This window comes from Lissotriton helveticus, chromosome 4_1 (genome assembly GCF_964261635.1).
Source record: "Lissotriton helveticus chromosome 4_1, aLisHel1.1, whole genome shotgun sequence".
Lineage (NCBI taxonomy): Eukaryota > Metazoa > Chordata > Amphibia > Caudata > Salamandridae > Lissotriton > Lissotriton helveticus.
The window spans coordinates 1,815,549,310-1,815,567,840 of NC_136063.1; positions in this window are offsets into that span (position 1 = coordinate 1,815,549,310).

Consider the following 18,531-nt stretch of genomic DNA (forward strand, 5'->3'; position numbering starts at 1 on the left):
GCCTGGGACTCACGTCTGAGCATCCCCAGCCCACTCGGGGTGAAAATTGCAAAAAACACAGTTGATGGACAGAATGTAGAACAATGTCATACATTCACTCCAGTACAAGGATCTGGGCCTAAATCCATTGTTTTTTTGCACTCCACATCACCTTGGGTTAGACACTGGCTATATGCAAATCAGCTCTGACCCTGTGCCTCGTGGGAACAGTCCAGTCCGAACTACCAAGCCATGTCTTTCCCAGACCGGAATCAAGCATCCAAGGACCGGTTTCTGGCTATCAGCCTTCATTCAGCCTGGATAGCTTGACTCCAGTGATGTGGAGAGCCTGGGACTCACGTCTGAGCATCCCCAGCCCACTCGGGGTGAAAATTGCAAAAAACACAGTTGATGGACAGAATGTAGAACAATGTCATACATTCACCCCAGTACAAGGATCTGGGCCTAAATCCATCGTTTTTTTGCACTCCACATCACCCTGGGTTAGACACTGGCTATATGCAAATCAGCTCTGACCCTGTGCCTCGTGGGAACAGTCCAGTCCGAACTACCAAGCCATGTCTTTCCCAGACCGGAATCAAGCATCCAAGGACCGGTTTCTGGCTATCAGCCTTCATTCAGCCTGGATAGCTTGACTCCAGTGATGTGGAGAGCCTGGGACTCACGTCTGAGCATCCCCAGCCCACTCGGGTGAAAATTGCAAAAAACACAGTTGATGGACAGAATGTAGAACAATGTCATACATTCACCCCAGTACAAGGATCTGGGCCTAAATCCATCGTTTTTTTGCACTCCACATCACCCTGGGTTAGACACTGGCTATATGCAAATCAGCTCTGACCCTGTGCCTCGTGGGAACAGTCCAGTCCGAACTACCAAGCCATGTCTTTCCCAGACCGGAATCAAGCATCCAAGGACCGGTTTCTGGCTATCAGCCTTCATTCAGCCTGGATAGCTTGACTCCAGTGATGGGGAGAACCTGGGACTCACGTCTGAGCATCCCCAGCCCACTCGGGGTGAAAATTGCAAAAAACACAGTTGATGGACAGAATGTAGAACAATGTCATACATTCACCCCAGTACAAGGATCTGGGCCTAAATCCATCGTTTTTTTGCACTCCACATCACCCTGGGTTAGACACTGGCTATATGCAAATCAGCTCTGACCCTGTGCCTCGTGGGAACAGTCCAGTCCGAACTACCAAGCCATGTCTTTCCCAGACCGGAATCAAGCATCCAAGGACCGGTTTCTGGCTATCAGCCTTCATTCAGCCTGGATAGCTTGACTCCAGTGATGTGGAGAGCCTGGGACTCACGTCTGAGCATCCCCAGCCCACTCTGGGTGAAAATTGCAAAAAACACAGTTGATGGACAGAATGTAGAACAATGTCATACATTCACCCCAGTACAAGGATCTGGGCCTAAATCCATCGTTTTTTTGCACTCCACATCACCCTGGGTTAGACACTGGCTATATGCAAATCAGCTCTGACCCTGTGCCTCGTGGGAACAGTCCAGTCCGAACTACCAAGCCATGTCTTTCCCAGACCGGAATCAAGCACCCAAGGACCAGTTTCTGGCTATCAGCCTTCATTCAGCCTGGATAGCTTGACTCCAGTGATGTGGAGAGCCTGGGACTCATGTCTGAGCATCCCCAGCCCACTCGGGGTGAAAATTGCAAAAAACACAGTTGATGGACAGAATGTAGAACAATGTCATACATTCACCCCAGTTCAAGGATCTGGGCCTAAATCCATTGTTTTTCTGCACTCCACATGACCCTGGGTTAGACACTGGCTATATGCAAATCAGCTCTGACCCTGTGCCTCGTGGGAACAGTCCAGTCCGAACTACCAAGCCATGTCTTTCCCAGACCGGAATCAAGCATCCAAGGACCGGTTTCTGGCTATCAGCCTTCATTCAGCCTGGATAGCTTGACTCCAGTGATGGGGAGAACCTGGGACTCACGTCTGAGCATCCCCAGCCCACTCGGGGTGAAAATTGCAAAAAACACAGTTGATGGACAGAATGTAGAACAATGTCATACATTCACCCCAGTACAAGGATCTGGGCCTAAATCCATCGTTTTTTTGCACTCCACATCACCCTGGGTTAGACACTGGCTATATGCAAATCAGCTCTGACCCTGTGCCTCGTGGGAACAGTCCAGTCCGAACTACCAAGCCATGTCTTTCCCAGACCGGAATCAAGCATCCAAGGACCGGTTTCTGGCTATCAGCCTTCATTCAGCCTGGATAGCTTGACTCCAGTGATGTGGAGAGCCTGGGACTCACGTCTGAGCATCCCCAGCCCACTCGGGGTGAAAATTGCAAAAAACACAGTTGATGGACAGAATGTAGAACAATGTCATACATTCACCCCAGTACAAGGATCTGGGCCTAAATCCATCGTTTTTTTGCACTCCACATCACCCTGGGTTAGACACTGGCTATATGCAAATCAGCTCTGACCCTGTGCCTCGTGGGAACAGTCCAGTCCGAACTACCAAGCCATGTCTTTCCCAGACCGGAATCAAGCATCCAAGGACTGGTTTCTGGCTATCAGCCTTCATTCAGCCTGGATAGCTTGACTCCAGTGATGTGGAGAGCCTGGGACTCACGTCTGAGCATCCCCAGCCCACTCGGGGTGAAAATTGCAAAAAACACAGTTGATGGACAGAATGTAGAACAATGTCATACATTCACCCCAGTACAAGGATCTGGGCCTAAATCCATTGTTTTTCTGCACTCCACATCACCCTGGGTTAGACACTGGCTATATGCAAATCAGCTCTGACCCTGTGCCTCGTGGGAACAGTCCAGTCCGAACTACCAAGCCATGTCTTTCCTAGACCGGAATCAAGCATCCAAGGACCGGTTTCTGGCTATCAGCCTTGATTCAGCCTGGATAGCTTGACTCCAGTGATGTGGAGAGCCTGGGACTCACGTCTGAACATCCCCAGCCCACTCGGGGTGAAAATTGCAAAAAACACAGTTGATGGACAGAATGTAGAACAATGTCATACATTCACCCCAGTACAAGGATCTGGGCCTAAATCCATCGTTTTTTTGCACTCCACATCACCCTGGGTTAGACACTGGCTATATGCAAATCAGCTCTGACCCTGTGCCTCGTGGGAACAGTCCAGTCCGAACTACCAAGCCATGTCTTTCCCAGACCGGAATCAAGCATCCAAGGACCGGTTTCTGGCTATCAGCCTTCATTCAGCCTGGATAGCTTGACTCCAGTGATGTGGAGAGCCTGGGACTCACGTCTGAGCATTCCAGGGCCAACTCGGGGTGAAAATTGCAAAAAACACAGTTGATGGACAGAATGTAGAACAATGTCATACATTCACCCCAGTACAAGGATCTGGGCCTAAATCCATCGTTTTTTTGCACTCCACATCACCCTGGGTTAGACACTGGCTATATGCAAATCAGCTCTGACCCTGTGCCTCGTGGGAACAGTCCAGTCCGAACTACCAAGCCATGTCTTTCCCAGACCGGAATCAAGCATCCAAGGACCGGTTTCTGGCTATCAGCCTTCATTCAGCCTGGATAGCTTGACTCCAGTGATGTGGAGAGCCTGGGACTCACGTCTGAGCATCCCCAGCCCACTCGAAGTGAAAATTGCAAAAAACACAGTTGATGGACAGAATGTAGAACAATGTCATACATTCACCCCAGTACAAGGATCTGGGCCTAAATCCATCGTTTTTTTGCACTCCACATCACCCTGGGTTAGACACTGGCTATATGCAAATCAGCTCTGACCCTGTGCCTCGTGGGAACAGTCCAGTCTGAACTACCAAGCCATGTCTTTCCCAGACCGGAATCAAGCATCCAAGGACCGGTTTCTGGCTATCAGCCTTCATTCAGCCTGGATAGTTTGACTCCAGTGATGTGGAGAGCCTGGGACTCACGTCTGAGCATCCCCAGCCCACTCGGGGTGAAAATTGCAAAAAACACAGTTGATGGACAGAATGTAGAACAATGTCATACATTCACCCCAGTACAAGGATCTGGGCCTAAATCCATAGTTTTTTTGCACTCCACATCACCTTGGGTTAGACACTGGCTATATGCAAATCAGCTCTGACCCTGTGCCTCGTGGGAACAGTCCAGTCCGAACTACCAAGCCATGTCTTTCCCAGACCGGAATCAAGCATCCAAGGACCGGTTTCTGGCTATCAGCCTTCATTCAGCCTGGATAGCTTGACTCCAGTGATGTGGAGAGCCTGGGACTCACGTCTGAGCATCCCCAGCCCACTCGGGGTGAAAATTGCAAAAAACACAGTTGATGGACAGAATGTAGAACAATGTCATACATTCACCCCAGTACAAGGATCTGGGCCTAAATCCATCGTTTTTTTGCACTCCACATCACCCTGGGTTAGACACTGGCTATATGCAAATCAGCTCTGACCCTGTGCCTCGTGGGAACAGTCCAGTCCGAACTACCAAGCCATGTCTTTCCCAGACCGGAATCAAGCATCCAAGGACCGGTTTCTGGCTATCAGCCTTCATTCAGCCTGGATAGCTTGACTCCAGTGATGTGGAGAGCTTGGGACTCACGTCTGAGCATCCCCAGCCCACTCGGGGTGAAAATTGCAAAAAACACAGTTGATGGACAGAATGTAGAACAATGTCATACATTCACCCCAGTACAAGGATCTGGGCCTAAATCCATCGTTTTTTTGCACTCCACATCACCCTGGGTTAGACACTGGCTATATGCAAATCAGCTCTGACCCTGTGCCTCGTGGGAACAGTCCAGTCCGAACTACCAAGCCATGTCTTTCCCAGACCGGAATCAAGCATCCAAGGACCGGTTTCTGGCTATCAGCCTTCATTCAGCCTGGATAGCTTGACTCCAGTGATGGGGAGAACCTGGGACTCACGTCTGAGCATCCCCAGCCCACTCGGGGTGAAAATTGCAAAAAACACAGTTGATGGACAGAATGTAGAACAATGTCATACATTCACCCCAGTACAAGGATCTGGGCCTAAATCCATCGTTTTTTTGCACTCCACATCACCCTGGGTTAGACACTGGCTATATGCAAATCAGCTCTGACCCTGTGCCTCGTGGGAACAGTCCAGTCCGAACTACCAAGCCATGTCTTTCCCAGACCGGAATCAAGCATCCAAGGACCGGTTTCTGGCTATCAGCCTTCATTCAGCCTGGATAGCTTGACTCCAGTGATGTGGAGAGCCTGGGACTCACGTCTGAGCATCCCCAGCCCACTCTGGGTGAAAATTGCAAAAAACACAGTTGATGGACAGAATGTAGAACAATGTCATACATTCACCCCAGTACAAGGATCTGGGCCTAAATCCATCGTTTTTTTGCACTCCACATCACCCTGGGTTAGACACTGGCTATATGCAAATCAGCTCTGACCCTGTGCCTCGTGGGAACAGTCCAGTCCGAACTACCAAGCCATGTCTTTCCCAGACCGGAATCAAGCATCCAAGGACCAGTTTCTGGCTATCAGCCTTCATTCAGCCTGGATAGCTTGACTCCAGTGATGTGGAGAGCCTGGGACTCACGTCTGAGCATCCCCAGCCCACTCGGGGTGAAAATTGCAAAAAACACAGTTGATGGACAGAATGTAGAACAATGTCATACATTCACCCCAGTACAAGGATCTGGGCCTAAATCCATTGTTTTTCTGCACTCCACATCACCCTGGGTTAGACACTGGCTATATGCAAATCAGCTCTGACCCTGTGCCTCGTGGGAACAGTCCAGTCCGAACTACCAAGCCATGTCTTTCCCAGACCGGAATCAAGCATCCAAGGACCGGTTTCTGGCTATCAGCCTTCATTCAGCCTGGATAGCTTGACTCCAGTGATGTGGAGAGCCTGGGACTCACGTCTGAACATCCCCAGCCCACTCGGGGTGAAAATTGCAAAAAACACAGTTGATGGACAGAATGTAGAACAATGTCATACATTCACCCCAGTACAAGGATCTGGGCCTAAATCCATCGTTTTTTTGCACTCCACATCACCCTGGGTTAGACACTGGCTATATGCAAATCAGCTCTGACCCTGTGCCTCGTGGGAACAGTCCAGTCCGAACTACCAAGCCATGTCTTTCCCAGACCGGAATCAAGCATCCAAGGACCGGTTTCTGGCTATCAGCCTTCATTCAGCCTGGATAGCTTGACTCCAGTGATGTGGAGAGCCTGGGACTCACGTCTGAGCATCCCCAGCCAACTCGGGGTGAAAATTGCAAAAAACACAGTTGATGGACAGAATGTAGAACAATGTCATACATTCACCCCAGTACAAGGATCTGGGCCTAAATCCATCGTTTTTTTGCACTCCACATCACCCTGGGTTAGACACTGGCTATATGCAAATCAGCTCTGACCCTGTGCCTCGTGGGAACAGTCCAGTCCGAACTACCAAGCCATGTCTTTCCCAGACCGGAATCAAGCATCCAAGGACCGGTTTCTGGCTATCAGCCTTCATTCAGCCTGGATAGCTTGACTCCAGTGATGTGGAGAGCCTGGGACTCACGTCTGAGCATCCCCAGCCCACTCGAAGTGAAAATTGCAAAAAACACAGTTGATGGACAGAATGTAGAACAATGTCATACATTCACCCCAGTACAAGGATCTGGGCCTAAATCCATCGTTTTTTTGCACTCCACATCACCCTGGGTTAGACACTGGCTATATGCAAATCAGCTCTGACCCTGTGCCTCGTGGGAACAGTCCAGTCTGAACTACCAAGCCATGTCTTTCCCAGACCGGAATCAAGCATCCAAGGACCGGTTTCTGGCTATCAGCCTTCATTCAGCCTGGATAGCTTGACTCCAGTGATGTGGAGAGCCTGGGACTCACGTCTGAGCATCCCCAGCCCACTCGGGGTGAAAATTGCAAAAAACACAGTTGATGGACAGAATGTAGAACAATGTCATACATTCACCCCAGTACAAGGATCTGGGCCTAAATCCATTGTTCTTTTGCACTCCACATCACCTTGGGTTAGACACTGGCTATATGCAAATCAGCTCTGACCCTGTGCCTCGTGGGAACAGTCCAGTCCGAACTACCAAGCCATGTCTTTCCCAGACCGGAATCAAGCATCCAAGGACCGGTTTCTGGCTATCAGCCTTCATTCAGCCTGGATAGCTTGACTCCAGTGATTTGGAGAGCCTGGGACTCACGTCTGAGCATCCCCAGCCCACTCGGGGTGAAAATTGCAAAAAACACAGTTGATGGACAGAATGTAGAACAATGTCATACATTCACCCCAGTACAAGGATCTGGGCCTAAATCCATCGTTTTTTTGCACTCCACATCACCCTGGGTTAGACACTGGCTATATGCAAATCAGCTCTGACCCTGTGCCTCGTGGGAACAGTCCAGTCCGAACTACCAAGCCATGTCTTTCCCAGACCGGAATCAAGCATCCAAGGACCGGTTTCTGGCTATCAGCCTTCATTCAGCCTGGATAGCTTGACTCCAGTGATGTGGAGAGCCTGGGACTCACGTCTGAGCATCCCCAGCCCACTCGGGGTGAAAATTGCAAAAAACACAGTTGATGGACAGAATGTAGAACAATGTCATACATTCACCCCAGTACAAGGATCTGGGCCTAAATCCATCGTTTTTTTGCACTCCACATCACCCTGGGTTAGACACTGGCTATATGCAAATCAGCTCTGACCCTGTGCCTCGTGGGAACAGTCCAGTCCGAACTACCAAGCCATGTCTTTCCCAGACCGGAATCAAGCATCCAAGGACCGGTTTCTGGCTATCAGCCTTCATTCAGCCTGGATAGCTTGACTCCAGTGATGTGGAGAGCCTGGGACTCACGTCTGAGCATCCCCAGCCCACTCGGGGTGAAAATTGCAAAAAACACAGTTGATGGACAGAATGTAGAACAATGTCATACATTCACCCCAGTACAAGGATCTGGGCCTAAATCCATCGTTTTGTTGCACTCCACATCACCCTGGGTTAGACACTGGCTATATGCAAATCAGCTCTGACCCTGTGCCTCGTGGGAACAGTCCAGTCCGAACTACCAAGCCATGTCTTTCCCAGACCGGAATCAAGCATCCAAGGACCAGTTTCTGGCTATCAGCCTTCATTCAGCCTGGATAGCTTGACTCCAGTGATGTGGAGAGCCTGGGACTCACGTCTGAGCATCCCCAGCCCACTCGGGGTGAAAATTGCAAAAAACACAGTTGATGGACAGAATGTAGAACAATGTCATACATTCACCCCAGTACAAGGATCTGGGCCTAAATCCATCGTTTTTTTGCACTCCACATCACCCTGGGTTAGACACTGGCTATATGCAAATCAGCTCTGACCCTGTGCCTCGTGGGAACAGTCCAGTCCGAACTACCAAGCCATGTCTTTCCCAGACCGGAATCAAGCATCCAAGGACCGGTTTCTGGCTATCAGCCTTCATTCAGCCTGGATAGCTTGACTCCAGTGATGTGGAGAGCCTGGGACTCACGTCTGAGCATCCCCAGCATCAGGGTCAGTTTTTAGTTTTTGGGTAAAGGGGTATTTTTAGGGCACAGGGTCAGTTTTTAGTTTTTGGGTAAAGGGGTATTTTTAGGGTTCAGGGTCAGTTTTTAGTTTTTTGGTAAAGGCGTATTTTTAGGGCACAGGGTCAGTTTTTTGTTTTTGGGTAAAGGGGTATTTTTAGGGTTCAGGGTCAGTTTTTAGTTTTTGGGTAAAGGGGTATTTTTAGGGTTCAGGGTCAGTTTTGGGTTTTTGGGGTACAGGGGTACAGTGTAAAAATTAAAGTTAAATTAAATTTAAATTAAATTAATTATATTAAATTAAATTAAATTAAATTAAATTATATTATATTTATTTTAATTAATTTACATAAAAAATTATTATATACTTACCAATACTTATGTTGTAATGGTATGCGTTGTAAAAGTATCTTCGTTGTAAAAACATGCGTTAATATTTGTAAAATTATATGTATTTTTAAATTATTTTTACATTATTATTAAGACATTTAAAAAAACAATATTTTTTATTTCGATATTTTTGTACAACGATATTATTTTTTCGATATTTTTGTACTTACCATTATGTAGATATAACTTCGATATTTTTGATTTCGATATTTTTGTGTCGATATTTTTGTATCTCGATAATGTGTCTTTCGATAATATGTCAGTGTTCCCTAATGGGGATCTTCTCCAGAGTCGGCTTCCCCCGAGAAGTCGTGAGTGATCGGGGCACAAACTTTATTTCCAAGTATATGCGATCCCTGTGGCAACAGTGCGGGGTCACATATAAGTTCACCACCCCGTATCACCCCCAAGGAAATGGACTTGTGGAGCGGTTTAACCGAACACTGAAGGGAATGATCAAGGGCCTCGAGGAGCCACTACGACGCAAATGGGATGTTCTGCTGCCTTGCCTCCTGTTTGCGTACCGCGAAGTACCCCAGAAGTCCCTGGGGTTCAGCCCCTTCGAACTATTGTATGGGCACCCGGTCTGGGGCCCCCTCAGCCTGGTCAAAGAAGGCTGGGAGACGGCTGCCCGAGGTGCTCCACCAGATGTCTACCAGTACCTCCTGACCCTCCGCAACCAGACGCGGAAGTTCCGGGAACTTGCCGAAGCCAACCTTGAAGCCAGTCAGGAGGAGATGAAACGCTGGTATGACCAGAACGCCTCGTCCATCGAATTCGAACCGGGCCAGCGGGTCTGGGTCATGTCCCCGGTTGAACCTTGTGCCCTCCAAGACAAGTGGACGGGGCCCTTCAGAGTGGTGGAGCGCAAGAGCCCCGTCACCTATCTGGTGGACATGGAGTCCCCCAGGAACCCTCTCCGGGTTCTACACGCTAACCGGCTCAAGCCGCACTTTGCCCGCACTGAACTAAGCCTGCTGTTAGCGACCGATGAAGGAGCTGAAGACGACTCCGAACCGCTGCCAGATCTCATGAGCACCACTGAGAAGGACGGCTCCATCGAAGGGGTCCTGCTCTCCTCCACCCTGACCCCGGAGCAGCACCATGACTGCCGGCAGCTGCTGGGGCAGTTTGCAGATCTGTTTTCCCTCACCCCTGGAGTCACCCGGTGGTGTGTCCACGATGTAGACACCGGAGACAGCCCGCGTGTAAGACACCGAGCTTTCCGAGTGCCCTATCGAGTTCGGGCCTGCATCCAGTCCGAGGTGGCCAAGATGCTAGCGCTGGGGGTAATCGAACCCTCCGACAGTCCGTGGGCCAGCCCAGTTGTCCTGGTCCCTAAAGCCGCCGCCCCCGGCACGCCCCCCGGAGCTCCGGTTCTGTGTTGACTACCGGGGGCTGTATGCCGTCACCAGGACCGACGCCCATCCCATCCCCCGGGCGGATGAACTAATCGATCGCCTGGGGGCTGCGAAGTATCTCAGCACCTTCGATCTCACGGCCGGGTATTGGCAGATCGGCCTCACCCCTGGAGCGCAAGAGCGATCAGCCTTCTCGACCCCTGATGGCCACTACCATTTCAAGGTGATGCCCTTCGGCATGAAAAACGCCCCGGCCACCTTCCAGAGACTCGTGAATAGAGTGCTTGCCGGGCTAGAAGAGTTCAGCGCCGCCTACCTAGACGACATTGCGGTGAACAGCCTCCACTGGGATGCACACCTGACCCACCTCCGGGAGGTCCTGTCGGCCCTCCGACGGGCCGGACTAACAATAAAGGCCAGCAAGTGCCAGATCGGCCAAGGGTCCGTGACGTATCTAGGACACCAGGTGGGAAGCGGCCGGGTGGCTCCCCTCCAGCCAAAGATTGACGCCATCCGGGCCTGGGAGCCCCCAATCACCCAAACAGCCGTCCGAGTCTTCCTGGGGCTCACAGGATACTATCGGCGCTTCATCAAAGACTATGGAAGCATTGTGGGGCCCCTCACGGAACTGACCTCCAAGAAGCTACCCCAGACGGTGTGCTGGACCCCAGAGTGCCAAGCAGCCTTCGAGACTCTAAAGACTGCCATGTGCACCGCCCCTGTGCTCCAGGCCCCCGACTACAGCCGAGAGTTTGTGGTCCAAACCGACGCCTCGGAGCACGGCATTGGGGCGGTCCTCTCCCAAGTGAACTCTGAGGGAATCGACCTTCCCGTTGCCTTCATCAGCCGGCGGCTGCTAGCCAGAGAACAGCGCTGGAGCACCATCGAGAGGGAAGCCTTCGCCGTCGTGTGGGCCCTAAAGAAGCTCCGGCCCTACCTCTTCGGCACCCACTTCCGGGTCCAGACCGACCACCGGCCCCTGCGGTGGTTGATGCAGATGGGGGGCGAGAACCCGAAACTGTTGCGATGGTCCATCTCCCTGCAAGGGATGGACTTCACTGTGGAGCATCGCCCCGGCAACGACCACGGCAATGCTGACGGCCTCTCCATATTCTTCTGCCTCGGCGAGGAGAATCCCCAAGAAGATGGGTGACTCTCCCCTGCCTTCAGCTGGGGGGGACGCGTGTTGGACCCGGCCTCATGGCGTGGTCCTACCCCTCCCGCATGGCGGGCCCAGGACGACATCGGCCCTCCACCCAGCATCGGGCAGCCCTTTTGACCGACACTGCACGCCCCAACATTGCCGGTCCGGCCACCATCCCGGACCCCCACTACCGACCTGGCTCCAGCGTGGGCCCCTCACGACCTAAGCACGAGGCCGCGCCCGACTCCATCTTGGGCCCACCACGTCACGACCACGTGGCCTCGGCCCAGGCCTCAGCACAGCCCAGACATCGAGGCACCAAGATCCACCCAGGTGGTCGAGTGGCCACTCGACAGATCCCGGAGAAAAGGGTGTTTCGATGGCCCTCCAGCAGTCCCCGGACGCCTGGTTTTGATCGCTCTCCGGCCTCCCTGGGCGCTGGCTCCACCCCCCTGCTGGGTGTCTGGACACCATCATCCCGGTCCCTCTGACCCCCAGGCGCGAGGGTCCGGACATCAAAGGACTCCAGTCCTATATCTGGGCCAGCCCTGGATTAGGACGGCAGTTGTATCCTGGACTGGAAAGCCCTGCTGACGCTGTCACGGCCGACCCCAGAAGAACTAATTTTTCCTGGAACCTCACGAGAACTTGAGGGCCTGCTGGCGCTGCCCCGGCCCACCTTTGCCGAACCATCTTGAGAGCCTGCTGGCGCTGCCGCGGCCCACCTTTGCCGAACCATCTTGGGAGCCTGCTGGCACTGCCGCGGCCCACCTTTGCCGAACCCTCTTGAGAGCCTGCTGGCGCTGCCGCGGCCCACCTTTGCCGAACCATCTTGGGAGCCTGCTGGCGCTGCCGCGGCCCACCTTTGCCGAACCCTCTTGAGAGCCTGCTGGCGCTGCCGCGGCCCACCTTTGCCGAACCATCTTGACAGCCTGCTGGCGCTGCCGCGGCCCACCTTTGCCGAACCATCTTAAGAGCCTGCTGGCGCTGCCGCGGCTCAACCTCTCGGAACCCCCGGCTCGAGGATTGAGAGCTGTGCGCAAGGTATCCCTTCCTACACCCCAACCAAGACTGTCCCGCTACCCTGATCCCCTCTTGCGAGACTTTACAGACCCCTCGGTCTGCTTGTACATATTGCTGAGAACCAGCAACCTTTAGTTCCTGATAAAGCTTACGAACTCGACCTCTGGTGTGGTGTCCATTTGTAGTGTGTGGTTACTCTGCTGTGCGATCCTAGGAGAGGGCCCTCATCCAGGAGGCCTCTCAGTAACGCTCGGCTACTTCTTAAGGGAGAGGTGGACCTAGGGGTGGTCAGTCAGACATCTTCTGCCTCCCCCGGGGTCGCCTTTCTAACACCTGCCATTCAACATATGTGAACACATTTGTGAATTTTTCTGTGCTTAAGGCATGGAAGTCCTTGCCAGACAACTGGTGTCCCAGAAAAGTCCTTCAACACAGTTACCACAAGGACTCACTGCAGCATAGTTGGCCAATACTGGCAATTTTTGGGTGGGTAAATGCTGCCAATGGGCAAGCTCAAGTCTGTCCATTGACACTCAAGCATCATTGCATCACAAGGATATGCATCAACACTTATCGTTTCCTCCATGGTTTCTTGACTTTGCCAATTTTTGTTATTGTTTTTATTGATTTTATAGAGTGCAGTGCACAACAATTAACAGTAGAGCCCATTCTGGGATATTAGTACATAGATTAATGCAACATAATACATGTGTGGCATTGTGAACCAAAGTGCATACATATTAAATTATCAAGATACATTATAAGTAGTACAATGATAGTAGGCACACTTTGCAAATTTCAAAAATAAGGGTAGAATAAAGCAAGTGTACTCCTGCTGTGCCGAGAACAAAGAGAGGAGAGAGGGGAAGTGGAGAAGCTAGGAGAGTGAGAAGGTATAAAAAAGAACAACAATCCAACAATGTGAGAGCTCTTCAGACAGTGTTATGCAGAATTCAGTGTACTAAAGCTGTTCATGTTCATAGCACATTTGTATTGGTAAACAGTGCCACAGACAATACAACTGTGTGTCCTTACCATTGGAGGACAGGCATGCTGCCCCATTGGGCCGCAGACGTGCTACGGAGAGGGAGGCAGCAGGCCATGAGGGGACACTGGTGGGGGTGTTTGCGGGCGAGCGACCATATGTGGGAAGGAGGGGGGTCCTGGGGAGGATGCATATTGAATAATTCAATGAACTGTTAGCAGTCAGTATAATGATGTTCCCCATAAAGTCACCCGTTACTGCAGCTGGAGTGAGTACATTTGACGTTCAAAGTGGGCATTCATCAGTTTTGGCTTCAACTGCGATCAATTATGTCTCCCATTCCTCATCTACGTGCGAGAGTTGCCCCTCATGTGTAGCACTCTAAGAGTGTGTGTTTCCGCTGTGGTCCATGTTCGTAAGACATGAAGCCAGCACCTAATCCCAGAGGAAGTCAGGGATTTCAAGGCCATGGCTATGTTTTGCTTAAGTAGGGCAAAAGCCAAGTCTATAAATCAGTGTAAGGGTTTGCCACCCTTTTTCTGGGGGTGCAGCCCCAGTAAGCAGGATTCAGGGGTCGAGTCAGAGAGCCAGGTGTATATATTCATGCCCATAGCTTTTCATTTACAAGCGGAGATTCAGGCTCGGTTGGTGTGCTCAACCAGGCCAGAGGCCATTATAATTGTGCCGCAATGTAATACAGATCGAAACTGGCATTGACTTTGCAAAAATTTTCATTCTGGCCATGTCCAGTGTGCATGTCATTGCCAGCCCCGGTATGCACAATGTCAGACACCCCAGTTGGGCAGAAAAAAATATCTCTTTATAATCGGATGCTGCATTTCACAGCCCATGTTGGGTAAATCGCAAGTTAGGTTTAAATCTTTTTATTATGGAAAGACGGTGGAAAATAGTACAATAAGCAGTGTGGTTACACCAGATACGAGTAGTAATCCTCAGTGGAGGCAGGATGCTCAATTCAATACTGGTAATAAATCACACAGGGAGTTTGGTACACATTCTGTGGGACTGCCCGCTCCTCCAATCATATTGGGCACACATCTTAGATGAAATAGGCACACACTTTCAGACAGAAATACCCCGCTTTCCCGCCTATATCCTGCTGGGCCTTCCCAATTCACTAACTTACCCACTACGCTCTCGTAGGGGACGTCAAATGGCCATAGCTCTTGGGTATTCTCTGCAGAACATCCTTGTACACTGGCGTACTGCTACTATCCCTAACACCACAGGTTGGCTCCACCGGATGTGGCATGTGTTGGGCATGGAGAAACTGTCACTCACCGCAGCAGGGAAGGGGGAACAGTTTGAGGAACTCTGGCAGCCCTTTAGAGCGCTACTGCTGACTGAATTTACGGAGATAACCTGTCCTAGATATCTCAGATTGTTGCGCCTGACGGCACCCATAGCTAAACCACAAGATTCAAAGGTGAGCATGGAACTAATACAGTACTTTGTCCTTACATTGTTCTGTCCAGTGGAGGTTGTTCACTCAATGGCCACTTGTACCTGGGACTCTAAATATGCATGTAGGACCCTCCCAGCAGAAGCACAGTCAGAAGCACCCCCTGGATTGGGGCAAGGACTTTAAGAGTTGATACATCTCCTCTTCACAAAGTACAGTAACAGTGATAAAGCTTTTTGCTATCTTGCTAGTTGGTGGCAGTGAAATAATTGTCAAGAAACTCAACTTGGGTCCCAGGGATAAATGGACCTTGTCCAGCTTGAATGTTGGAGCTGGGGCCCACTCAAACATTTCTCCAGATCGATGATCGTTAAAGCTGCATGAGAGATGAAGGGAAAAACCGATTACTTGTTAACATCTCATTACACTGTAACCAATGTGGTCACGCAATAACCCACTCAACAACTTAATCTGAGTTTAGTAGGGTTAAATTATACATTTAGAAACCAATTAATATAGACCAATCTCAACATGATCAGATGAAAATACTGAGAGACCAAAATGAGCCCAAATCTCCTGAAGAGATTTACCCTGTATAATATAAAGCAGGTGACTAACTCTCTGATGACAATACAGAGGATCAGGGGAAATAATTGAGTATTAAATTGCATCAAATGATGTTCCAAAGTAAGCATGAGAAAACGAATTCTCCCTACACTACCTTGAGTGGGCAACCCTAAACTAAGAACCATTTAGTAAAGGTGAAATTCAGAAAGGTTACAGCTGTCGGAATCTTCAGTAGAAGGCACTCCAACCATAGGTCAGCTAGCATAAAACCATAAAAGCAGAAACATAGGTCTGCTCTCCATGAAATCCTATGATGACTATCTCTATCCCCCACTATGTTTCAGCATAAAATATCATTCACAGTAGATAATCCCCTGAGTTCCTTGCTGGTGAATTTCCATGGCTCTGGCCCAACTGGATACTTGCACGACCTTTCCTATATCGATAAGTTGCAACTTCGTTCATCCATGGTCATTTCTCTCCTCCTCCATGAGAACTCGCCTCCTTGCACGTTACCGCACCTCTCCTTTCCAACTTCATCTTCTCATACATTGCTATCTAATGAAAAAAAAACTTCTATGCTAAATAATGAGGCCTTGTCCATACCCGCAGTGGAAACAAAATACAAGCAAATGCATTCTGCGTTGAAGGTTAAATGCAAATTACATGTTAGATAATAAACGTGAGCATGAACTGAAATGGTTTCTCAAGGCCCACTCTAGTCATCTTTAACAGTGCACATGGTTACAGAATATGTGCACATTTCTACACCCAAAATAAATACAGCTTCTTCTTAAGACACGTATAAGTTGTAAAGTATTACGAAGATGTCATTCTATATACACCTGCATGGAAATAATTCTTGTCAAACGTATAAATGTTTTAAACCTTTGTTTACACATACACATTCTAATTTATTAAACTCACAATTTGTTAACTTCTCCTGTCACGTTGATATATAGACATTACATAGACCTTTATTAATCATGTTCTATTCACAAATTATTCAGGTGGAGTACTTTAAATATACATAACTTCATTCTCCTTAGTAACATTAATCACACTGAATATATTTGAGTGCTGACTACTCATGATTATGATACACTCCTACAGTATCTCAGATGGGATCAAGATTACACTTCTCTGGGTACAACTACAGACATCGATGGTGAAGGAAAATAGTTGAACGATAGCAGCGTGCATAACTTCTCTGCCTCCGGTCTGGGATCTAACAGTCTTGATCACCAGTAATGCATCTATTATTACTGCAGCAAGTGCAATGGCACTGGGACCCTTTGGACCCCAATTTTGGCTTCACAACTTTACCAAACTGAGGCCTTGGGACCATTTTCTTTGTTGCCTGAGGGCCCATGACATACATGCTCCTTCATGGATGATCACAGGCAGAGTACACTGCTAAAGGTTCTGAAAACCCTTTGCCCATAGATGAGCTCCCTCAAATCATATTGTTAACAGCAAAACAAGTGTCCTAGTCTACCATACCTGGCAGGATTTATTAACCTCAGAGGGTGACCCCCGCGACCAGTACCACACAGAAAGAAGCAATGATGTGATGAATCATTAGTTAATGAAATTCTCGATACAGCTTCTTGGTTGCTCCCTTAACCCTGTCTAAAAGAGTATGAATTCCAGCACAGCACTGCTTGTGTTCCAGCCCAGTAAGCTGTGAGTGAAGCATCCATCAGCTTTTCCGTAAAGCTCCCTATGTGAGTAGGTGGTAAGTGTTCTGGGGCAGGCTGACCTTGGTCCTCCTCTCTTTCCTTCCCACTCCCAAAGATTGTTAAACTGAAAACTATATCATGTCAAACTGGTGCCCATAAATTGCAGTTGGAGTCCAAAGAGCATCAGCATTATGTGAGATAAAGTAGAAATGAATAGAGTGAGGAAGGAGGTAAAGCTGCACACAATATTTAGGCGGGTAGTGAAGGTTACTTTCCAATGCAGCACACTGCACTCCAAATGCTCCCTTCTCCTTATTCGAACCTCTCATAGTCTCATTGTCTTGTAAACAAACTCAAGGAATGAATATAATTAAGGCTGCAGTTAATATTTCCAGAACTTCCTGTTGCTGATAATAAAATCTCCTCTACAGTCATTCTGATTAATGAGCCCCTAACTCTAGTATTAAGTTCAAAGTTATTCTTGCTGGACACAGAGAGGTATTGGATTCCTTTGCGAATTAATGTTTGTTTCCATGGTAAGGGTCTTGGCAGGTCACAGGCAAAGGGTATCCTAAGCTGCAAGTATTGTGCTTCCCTTCCTGCAGGTAGCAGCTAGAAGGCCAGGGATATATACCGACCAGGGAGGGTGCCTAGGCAGTTAATTGCTCTTTAGAATATTCTTTTTTCCCCATCATAACGTTCATTTAATGGTCAACAGCTGAGACACTGAATAGCATGTATTGACTTGAGAAATGTTTATAGTTGCCAAACAAAAAAATGTACTGAGTCATTTTTCTTACAGAGTTATTGCATCAAAACTTACTCTTCAAGTTCAAGCACTCCTCAAACGCAATTTACTCCTAGGTTTGACCCTACCAGGCGCTTGGTTCTAAACATTTAATAGTCTACCATCCCTCTATCCTAGACCAAAGTAAAAGCTGAAAGATTCAACAAATACCTCTAAAAACAGTACATGACTTCTGTTCTTGAAGGACACGGCCAGGTTTTGGGGTCCAATAGAATGTGCTTTGGGACTTTGTAATGATTTGACTCTGATGGTAAACTAATCTCGTCTATGAAATACAGTGGAGCTGAAATAGTGCCAAGCACTGGCCACATAAACTGAGCACTCTTATGGTTATAGATTTCAAAGACTTGTCTTTACTGCAAAGGACCTTCAAGTTGTCAGGGGTCCTTGCTACAGACTGATGAATACATTTCACATATTTTGCATATTTCATAGCTAATCCCAGCTGATCGCCGGAACTAAGGTCTTCCTTCTGCTACTTTGAGTTATAACAATGTTGCACGATGGAACCTAAGTGCCAGGAAGCCCTGAGAAGCAACATCATTCAGCTGTGTGTTGTAGTGGACTGGTGTTCTATGGGGCTTCAGGGAATGTTGTATATGTCATTGCATTTGTACATGTCATCGCA